The sequence below is a fragment of the Nannobrachium achirus genome, assembly GCF_963921795.1.
Source record: "Nannobrachium achirus genome assembly, chromosome: 5".
In the NCBI taxonomy this organism is placed as follows: Eukaryota; Metazoa; Chordata; class Actinopteri; order Myctophiformes; family Myctophidae; genus Nannobrachium; species Nannobrachium achirus.
In genome coordinates this window covers 32,478,894-32,489,332 of record NC_137814.1, presented here as the reverse complement: position 1 = coordinate 32,489,332, position 10,439 = coordinate 32,478,894, and positions in this window count along the sequence as shown.

The following is a 10,439-nucleotide window of genomic DNA, read 5'->3' as shown; positions in this document are numbered from 1 at the left end:
TTTGCTTGCTTGGTCAATGTTATCTCAATGGAAACCAGCTTTAAAGCTTTCAAAGCTTTGTTCTGTGTATTTCCTGTATCTTTAAAGCTGGTTTCCATTGAGATAACATTGACCAAGCAAGCAAAACGTTCAACTATATATCTGTAGTGTGAATGCAGCATAACTCTATGGTTCCCACCCTCCTGTGAACAATGCGGAACTATTATCGGCAAAACGCCGTTTCCGTCCGGCCGCATTTGAACGTAACACGGACATATTGTACAACACAGTAAACACAACGTCGATATGCATGCAACTTCTGCGTGTTGTTCTAACAGTTTAAGTGCCTACAAGTCAGCGAAATCACCTACAAGCCCCTCTTTGTTCATGTATGCATCCTAAGGTACAGTATGACGTTTTTTTTGTTTCGTTTTTACTTCACTTAGGCCTGTTTAATGTTGTTTTTGTTGGCTGTGATGTAACCTCCTGCTAAGGGCTAAACGAATTTGCTAAGTGCATTACTGTTGATCAGTGGTTCTCAACCAGGGCCTGGGGGTCCCCAAATTATTTTGGGGGGTCTCCAGAAGATTAGCCTAATGTGCAACACTGTTTTCTCACTCAACAGTAAACAAACCAACATAAAGTTTAAGTGTATAGAGGGTATCTGCACATTTCTAAAGTGACAATTTAAGGACCTTTTAAAACTTCTAAAATGACAAATTAAACATTGGCCAAATTGGCATATATTAGACGCAGAAATTGTGAAAATAGCAGATCTACAACGCGAGGCATTGTGAGCATGTAGATCTGCTATTTTCACAATATAACCGAGTTATACAAAATGTAATGCCTCAACTCTTAATGCTTGTCAGGGTGGGGGGTCCCCAGACCCCAGTTAAAATATGATTATTTAGGGGGTCACAGCCTGAAAAGGTTGAGGACCACTGCTGTAGATTTAGAAAATATTTACAGATATTTTAAGTGTTTTATTGTAACAAGCACTCTTGAGAGCATGAGATTAAACCAATTTGATTTTATATTGTTATTTTATACTTTAGCTATTGAAAAATTGCAGATCCACAAGCTCACAGAGCGGCACTGAGTGCCGCGCTGCGAGCTTGTAGATCTGCTATTTTTTAAGTCATGAAAATGTGTGGAAATCTTTGAATATGGGTATTTTTTAAGGTAACATTTTTAGATACAATTTTGCTTCTGGGGGGTCCCTGGAACTAAATATTTTGAGATGTGGCCAAATACGTATCATTTTGGGGGTCCTTCACATGAAAACGTTTGAGCACCACTGACATAGAAACATAGGTTTTTTCTAAAACCTTAGAGGGATTTGAAATATTCAAAGACCCCATGAAAAATGTTCACAATTTTTCAAAAATAACACATCTACAAGCTTGCAGCGTGGCACTCGGCGCCGCGCTGTGGGCTTGTACATCTGCTATTTTTCAATGGTTAAAGTTGCTATAAGCAGTTTTCTGCTGACATAAGCAGGAAACAGGCCATTGCTTATTTTATTTTTTTATTTTTATTTAATTATATTCAGGCGGCTAAACAATGCTCCCTAAAAAGAATCTAGTCTCTGTCACTAGCAGCTCATTGGTGCATGAACCAGCCAACCGGGGCTAAAAGGATTGACAGACAGGTCAACCAATCCGAACAACAACAAGAGGCGGTCCTGATTGCTCTGCTTACTGGGCAGGCTATCTGTCTATCGACCAATGATAGAACTTCTCACAGAGGAAAATTATAGTTTTGGAGGCAGATTGTGGCCCCAGGAAGTGTCACAGAGACAACATTTATTTAGGAAGCATGGTTAGCCGTCTGAATATAATAAAGTAAAAAAAAAAAATAAGCAATTGCCTGCTTATCTCAGCAGAAAACTGCATATAGCAACTTTTTAAAGCACAAAATGTGAGTGAATCCTTGTACCCAGGGCCCAGAATTTGGTGCGACCCCCCTGTCCTCAACGGGGGGTCCACGACCCCTAGGGGGTCCGGAGTTACTGCAAGGGGTCCATGAAATTGTTGCTGGATTATTATTATTATTATTGTTATTATTACCCTTATTCATTTTCAAAATGACTTTCACATTAAAACGAGCTTCGTGGAAAACGGCTAAGAGCCGTTTAGTTTTCATTTTTTATGTGGTCTTTAGATGAAAACGCAATTTGTCGGTAATTTGCATGCCAGGTCGCTAGGTGGCGCATGTCGCCATGACCGCACTGCCCAAGTTCCGTTCTACTTCCTAGCAGCCAGCTCAATGCTGGTCCTCCTCAGTCAGTCAGTCAACACAACGCACTGCCGTCACACAGCACAGGCAGACTGGCTGGCTAACTAAAAATGCTTAAAAAGTTTGTTCCAGACGGTCGGAACAGACACATGTACCATACACATCCCGGGACTACATTTATTCCTTATGATACGATACAGAAAAAGGCGTTCACTTCACGTTTCGTTTCAACACAGAGGACTGGAGTCAATGCCTTTACTGCAGCTTATGGAGGGGATGATGATTACACACAGACGGCGACGAGCTATAGATGCTGGATCGTGTCATGATAAACATTATAGGCTACTGTCGCTATTTTCAGTGTCGGCTATTTTTGCAGTTGTCTGCTATTTTCACAACGCACTGCGACGCGTTGTGAGCTTGTAGATCGGCTATTTTCACAACGCACCGCGACGCGTTGTGAGCTTGTAGATCGGCTATTTTCACAACGCACCGCGACGCGTTGTGAGCTTGTAGATCGGCTATTTTCACAACGCACCGCGACGCGCTGTGAGCTTGTAGATCGGCTATTTTCAAATAGCTACGGTATAAATTAGGGCTAACGTTAGCAAATAAATGTACTTAATAGTTACTTTACAGTTTACACCACTGAACTGATGTTTAAAAAGCAATTAAATTGCTCTTCATTAAGGTACAGTATGTGTATGAGCTCAAAGCTATTTATCATAGTGGCATAAAATGAAGGGGGGAAAAAAGACGATATATTCGTCAATCGCCGATTATTTCTATGACAATTAATCATCTGGAGAAATTCCTAATCGTGACAGCCCTATTAGGACGTCCCACATCTTATAATTTTCAGTGGTTTGCTGCGTTTACGGTATTTAGATGAAAGCGGGAGATACAAAGCGTTTTTACCTTTTCCACTTTCAAAGGGGTTTTCACTTTGTTACGGTTTCACCCCCCGAAGACGCCATTTTCGTCTAAATGACCCCCCACAAACGGCTATAAATCATTACGTTTACAGTGAAGCCTGTTTTAATGTAAAAGAATGAATGGTCCTAATGCTCCTCCGTCCAGCAGGGCGATGAAAAATCCCCAAAAGGATTAAATAGAAGGGCTACAGTAACTGGATTGATTTAATCCACGGTAACGATATTCAAGTTAGGTTGCAACCTTAATGTGTACAAAGACTTGCAATCTTTGCAGTGCTTACTCTGCCATCATATTAACAATTTCTTGTTCCTGATTTATATGCAAAAATCACAATACAGTAAGTTAATATGATGGCAGAGCAAGCACTATTCTGCACAGATACTGTAGCAAGTAGGGATGGAGCCCGAAAACCGGGTCCATTACAAACCCGGTTATGAATTTATCGAGACCCGAGTATCAATAAGCTTTTGCTCTGTCGAGCCTGTTATCGGGTAAGCCTCACATCACGTCATGGACCGCTAGAGGGGGCTGGGACAGGAGGTAGGCTACATTGCGTCGTTGATAGTTGTGTGCTTTGCAAGTGTGTGCCGTGGAACAATGGTTGAACTTGTGAAACACTAAAAAGTTTGGTTACATTTTAGAAAAGACAAGGGGAGAGCTAAATGCAATAGGCCTTATGCAGCACGGCCACGGTTACATGCTCGGGAAGGAACACTTCGACAATGCGGAGGCACTAATTGTCCATAGTGCATCACATAAGACCCACCCAAGTGCAATAACTTTGAATGTCTGTGACGACGAGTCAGCAGCGAGTTTCAGCAGCGCGACAACTGATCTCTTCCACCCAAAGTATGTGGTGCTTGAAAATATGAATGATTCCATTGATAATAAATCCGTTTGGGACACTCAAAATCCCCGCCGCAGAGTTATAATATATCGCTCCGTGCAAATGAATCCGTATAGCGTTGCCAGCGTGACTTCTTCTCAGTCTACCGAAAATAGCAGATCTACAAGCTCACAACGCGGTGCGAGCAGACGCTGTGTGAGCTTGTTGATTGGGTATTTTTTGTTGCGTGACACCGTCGTACTATGTGTTATAAATTACATTTTTAAAGAGACGGTACACATTTAGTTTCTTCAAATATTTTCCAAAAATAAAAAGGTTACTTGCCTTCTGTCTGTTAAGTTAAAGTACTGTGTTTGAAGGCCCTAGTCAAATGTAGTGCAAATATAGATTTTTGTTGTTGCTTAAAACAAACAAAAAGATATTATGGAAAAAATCGATAGGCCTATGCATTAGTGTAAAAAAAAAAGAAAAGCATGGAAATTTTAGCCTATAGTTTATATTATATACCATACAATTTATAGTATAATTTTACAGTACAGGCTAGTATTAATAACTTATGAATAGTACTGTAAAACTATACTATATACATATAACATATTTAAAAAAAAACTTCAGAATTGATAGTGTCTCATGTCTTTCCACAAAATAACAGAAAATGCTCAATAGTGGGCTCGATAAAAGCCCGGCTCGATAAGCATGATCGATAAGGTGCTCATTATCAATAAAAATTAACGAGCTCCATCCCTAGTATCAAGTCTCTTGTACAGAGTAACATTGCAACCTAACTGCCATGAATATTGTGGATGTACCCATCTATTTAATCCAAATTGTCATCTGCCCATTTGTCGATTTGGTCAAAATAAATTGGTTGAACAGAACTCATATTTTGGGACCATCGCTCCATTGTTTACAATGGATTGTAATTAGGGGTGCAGCGGTTCGTTTAGCCCACGGTTCGGTTCGTACCTCGGTTTTGGGGTCACGGTTTCAGTACGGTTCGGTGCGTGTTTTGCATTAAAAAAAAAGACTTTCCAAAAATCTATTTTTATTTTGCTTCTAAGCAAATTGAATTATGACAGTGCCTCTTAGCCTTAAGGTGGGTTAAATAATAATAATAATATAAAATAAAATAAAAAGGGGGAAAAATGATTTTCTTTTCTATTATCATTATCATCAATATTGGCCATCGTCTTCAGTTTCAAAGTGCTTTATTTATGAACAAATTGTTTTGCACACAACAATTGATACTATAGTAGGCTACAATTTTGAGCAAATAGCCTCTGTAAGTTTTCATTACTATAACCAAAATAGACGGGTGTGTTCACTGTGTTGCCAAACTTTGCGAGAGGAATAAGCAACCAGATCTATGAAAACAATGCTTAAATAATTGAATATAGGCCACATGAGGTTGTTAAACCTATACACGTCGGCTATTTGAAAGTGGCCAAGCCGATCTACAAGCTCACCGCATCCACCATTATTTAGCCTACAAGCAACTTTACATAAAAACAAGCTCAATGAGGCTTATAATAATCAGACATGGCAACAACACTCACCATGCGTTGCTCCTCCACTCAGTCAGTCAGTGAGGCTAGCGGGTGTCTGACACTCTGGCTTGGGGCTACGCTACGTTTGGCTTTGTTGCTTGCTAACGCTGCCTGCTATGGTCAGTCTAAAAACAGACTGTAATGATGTATGGGACTAACAACAACAAGCAGATTTCTCCTGGACTTGTTCTCCATGTTACAACAACTATGCGCTCCGCACTGCACAGCTTAGCGACTAGCAAGACTGGCTTCGTTTTGTTTTTCTGTCTCTGTGAGGACTCTCAACTGCTTTGCTCTGCTGCGAGTGTGAATGTCGGCTCTTGTTACAGAGTAGGTGGGGGTGAGGGCTACGGTGATGGGACATTAGTGCGTGTTTACTTGCGGAGCGGGGTTTAGTGGAGATTGTCTTGTGCACGATGCACAGTGGCTGTCCAGCTGTAAGAAATTAATTAATTTGCAAACACAAAAAGACCGCGCCCCTAATTGTAATACAGGCTGCCACCCCATGTGGTCATGTGATCCAAGATTTTTGGACAGCACTTCTAACGATTTTGTCCAAAAATCACGCAAATCGGTACATGTTATCTCTATAGTCATTAAACGAAACAGGTCTTTCAGATTCTTCAAATTCCATCCTGATAGGCTAAGACTGGCTTTTGCAAGTGTGCTCCCTTTTGAACGAAAAACGTCATCTTCGCAGCATAGAAACCAATGGCTTCGCATCGTCCATATTTTTTTTCGCAGCATAGAAACCAATGGCTTCGCATCGTCCATATTTTTTTTACAGTCTATGGTTCTAACTCCACCGATCAGTGTAAAACTTTGTATGCGCACTCCCAAGAGGCCAAGGAAAAACCTTTGCCCTTTTCACATCTGCTTTTTATAGTGCCACCTGGAGGCTGACTTAAGTAAAACACATTTTTTTAAATTACTCCAGATTTGTTCCAAAAATCACAGGAATATGTGTGGAACTGAGTATAGCTATAGGCAAAGTGATCAAGACTGAGCTGTCCGATAATTCATATTCCATCCTAGTTGAGTGGCTTCCAAAGTTTGCAGGATTGGTCCGTTTTGAACAAAATGCCTCAAATCATAAACGCAGCTTGTGATTTCCGTAGGTCAAGGAACAAATGCCACCCTTTTCACATTGGCCTGTTATAGCGCCACCAGCAGCTCAATTTGAGCAAAACACATCTTTGGAACGAAATCATGATAGGCCACAGATGACATGGCACCCTTTTCACATTTGCTTATCATATTGGAGACCTGTGCTCGGAAGAGCGCTGCTCCTATTTATTTATTTATTGTTATTATTATTATTATTTACAATAAGTGCACTGTAACCCCTTTATGAACAAAACATGTCTAAAATGCCTAACCTCCTATTTATATAACATTTTGCATTTTGTTTTTACAGCATCAAGAAATGAGTCTCCAACCTCTGTCAAGTCACCGTCCGAGTCCAGCTACTCGACCACCTTCGCCTCAAATTCCTCAAGCTCTTCATCTTCAAGCGATGGCAGGAGGAGGAAGAGGTGTACAACAGTGATAGTTGTACATAAACTGGAATGATATTACATAAGCTGCAAAGGAATAGTCCCAAAACATTACTAGCCTACTTCTGTTTGTGCACAGCCTTCCTTTAAGAATGAATGACCTCCTTTTATTTACCTAAAGTGAAAAGAAAGATAAATAGTAAGTTGTTAATGTTGTTCCCACTTTGCAGAGGTAGCTGAAAAATGCCTATTTAAGGTGTTAATGAATACTTAAAGGAGTAGTTCACCACTTTTCAACCTGTCTTCATATAATAGGTCCTCACTAATGTTCATTTTTTTCTACTCAGTCCGGGTCTCATAGGAGAGCTGTGGGAAGTTCCGAATCCATCGTCTTGTGACATCATCATTTTCCAAAATTGCAATTTTTCAGGAATAGGAAGCCTGCAGTTTCTATAAGCTGGATTGGCAATCGATGACGTCACAAGACGATGGGTTTCTGACCTGCCCACAACCCTTCTCTGAGAAAAAGAAAAAAAGAAAATGTATTTACTATTTTTGAGTGAGGACCAATTATATGAACATAGGTTGAAAAGTGGTGGAGTGCCCCTTTAATCATCGATTTGTTGATGTTAATAATACACTTTCAGTGTTAATAAGACACTTTATTAGGGATTTGTTGATGTTAATAAGACTCTGTTTAGGTGTTTTTAAAGGCTTTATAAATATTTATAGATGGCTGTTCCCACTAAATGCCTATTACCGCGTTAAGTGCATTGTTAATTTGATAATGTTAATAAGACACTGTTTAGATCTTATAATGGGTTTATACATGTTTATAAATTACTGTTCCCACTTTAAACCAAGTACCTGCAAAATGCATTTTGTGTTAATAAGTGATTTGTTATTAATGTGTTAATGTTAATAAGACACTGTTTAGTTGTTGTTAAAGGGGTTATAAATGTTTACAGATGACTAACATTAGACTTTAAACCAAGTACATGCAAAATGCTTATTGACGCGTCAATAAGTGCCTTTTTAACAATTTGTTAATGTTATTAAGACACTGTTTAGTTTTTTATAATGTGTTTATTAATGTTTATAGATTACTGTTCCCACTTTAAACCAACTACCTGCAAAATGCCTATTAACACGTCAATAGGTGCATTGTTAACAGTCTGTTAATGGTAATAAGACACTGTTTAGTTGTTTATAAATGTTTATAGATGACTGTTCCCACTTTAAACCAAGTACCTGCAAAATGCATATTAACGTGTTAATAAGTGATTTGTTATTAATGTGTTAATGTTAATAAGACACTGTTTAGTTGTTGTTAAAGGGGTTATAAATGTTTACAGATGACTAACATTAGACTTTAAACCAAGTACATGCAAAATGCTTATTGATGCGCCAATAAGTGCCTTTTTAACAATTTGTTAATGTTATTAAGACACTGTTTAGCTCTTATAATGTGGTTATTAATGTTTATAGATTACTGTTCCCACTTTAAACCAACTACCTGCAAAATGCCTATTAACACGTTAATAGGTGCATTGTTAACAGTCTTTTAATGTTAATAAGACACTGTTTTGTTGTTTAAAAATGTTTATAGATGACTGTTCCCACTTTAAACCAAGTACCTGCAAAATGCATATTAACACGTCAATAGGTGCATTGTTAACAGTCTGTTAATGGTATTAAGACACTGTTTAGTTATTTATAAATGTTTATAGATGAATGTTCCCACTTTAAACCAAGTACCTGCAAAATGCATTCTAACGTGTTAATAAGTGTTTTGTTAATAATGTGTTAATGTTAATAAGACACTGTTTAGTTGTTGTTAAAGGGACTATAAATGTTTACAGATGACTAACATTAGACTTTAAACCAAGTACATGCGAAATGCTTATTGACGCGTCAATAAGTGCCTTTTTAACAATGTGTTAATGTTATTAAGACAATGTTTAGTTCTTATAATGTGTTTATTAATGTTTATAGATTACTGTTCCCACTTTAAACCAACTACCTGCAAAATGCCTATTAACACGTTAATAGGTGCATTGTTAACAGTCTTTTAATGTTAATAAGACACTGTTTTGTTGTTTAAAAATGTTTATAGATGACTGTTCCCACTTTAAACCAAGTACCTGCAAAATGTCTATTAACGTGTTGATAGGTGCCTACATTAACAATTTGTTAACGTTAATAGACTCTGTTTAGTTCTTATAAGTGGTTTATAAATGTTTAGAGATGACTGTTCCCACTTTAAACCAAGTACCTTCAACATGCCTATTAACACGTTAATAGGTGCATTGTTAACAGTCTGTTAATGTTAATAAGACACTGTTTTGTTGTTTAAAAATGTTTATAGATGACTGTTCCCACTTTAAACCAAGTACCTGCAAAATGCCTATTAACACATCAATAGGTGCATTGTTAACAGTCTGTTAATGGTAATAAGACACTGTTTAGTTGTTTATAAATGTTTATGGATGACTGTTCCCACTTTAAACCAAGTACCTGCAAAATGCCTATTAACGCGTCAATAAGTGCATTGTTAACAATTGGTTAATGTTAATAAGACTCTGTTTAGGTGTTTTTAAAGCCTATATAAATGCTTATAGATGACTGTCCCCACTTTAAACCAAGTACCTGCTAAATGTCTAATAACGTGTTAATAAGTGCCAACATTACCAATTTGTTAATGTTAATAGACACTGTTTAGTTCTTATAAGTGGTTTATAAATGTTCATAGATGACTGTTCCCACTTCCTGCCTATTTAAGTGTTAATAAATACATTGTTAACAAGTTGTTGATGTTTGTAAGTCTGTTTTCTAGTTAATAAATGACCGTTCCTCTTTAAACCAAGTGCATAAGACTTGTTCATACCCTATTATCAGTTTAATAATATATTATAAACCGTTCTATTAATTTTCATTAGATCCTTTACCAACGGTTAGGTTAACTTAGGGTAACTTATTAACGGTTAAGTAAAGCTTTATGAACATCTTATTAACATGTGTTAACATTTAATAAATATTATTAATGATTTATAAATTCCTTATAAACATTTATTAAGATTAAATGTGGTTTTTCAAGCGTCTTATAAGGGTTTGTTACTGTTTATAATACCATTTTTTAGTTACCTTAATATATTATTATCAATGTATTAATGTTTATTAGTTCCCTTACCAACGGTTCAGTAAACTAATAACGGTTAGTTAATGCTGTGTAAATATCTTATTAACATCTATTAAACTGTTAATTAATGCTATGTAAATATCTTTTTAACTTTTATTAATGGTTATTAACAATTTATGAATGTTTATTATATTCCTTAAAAACGTTTTAGAAAAATGAAAACGTTTTTCAAGTGTCTTATAAATAAGCAATTA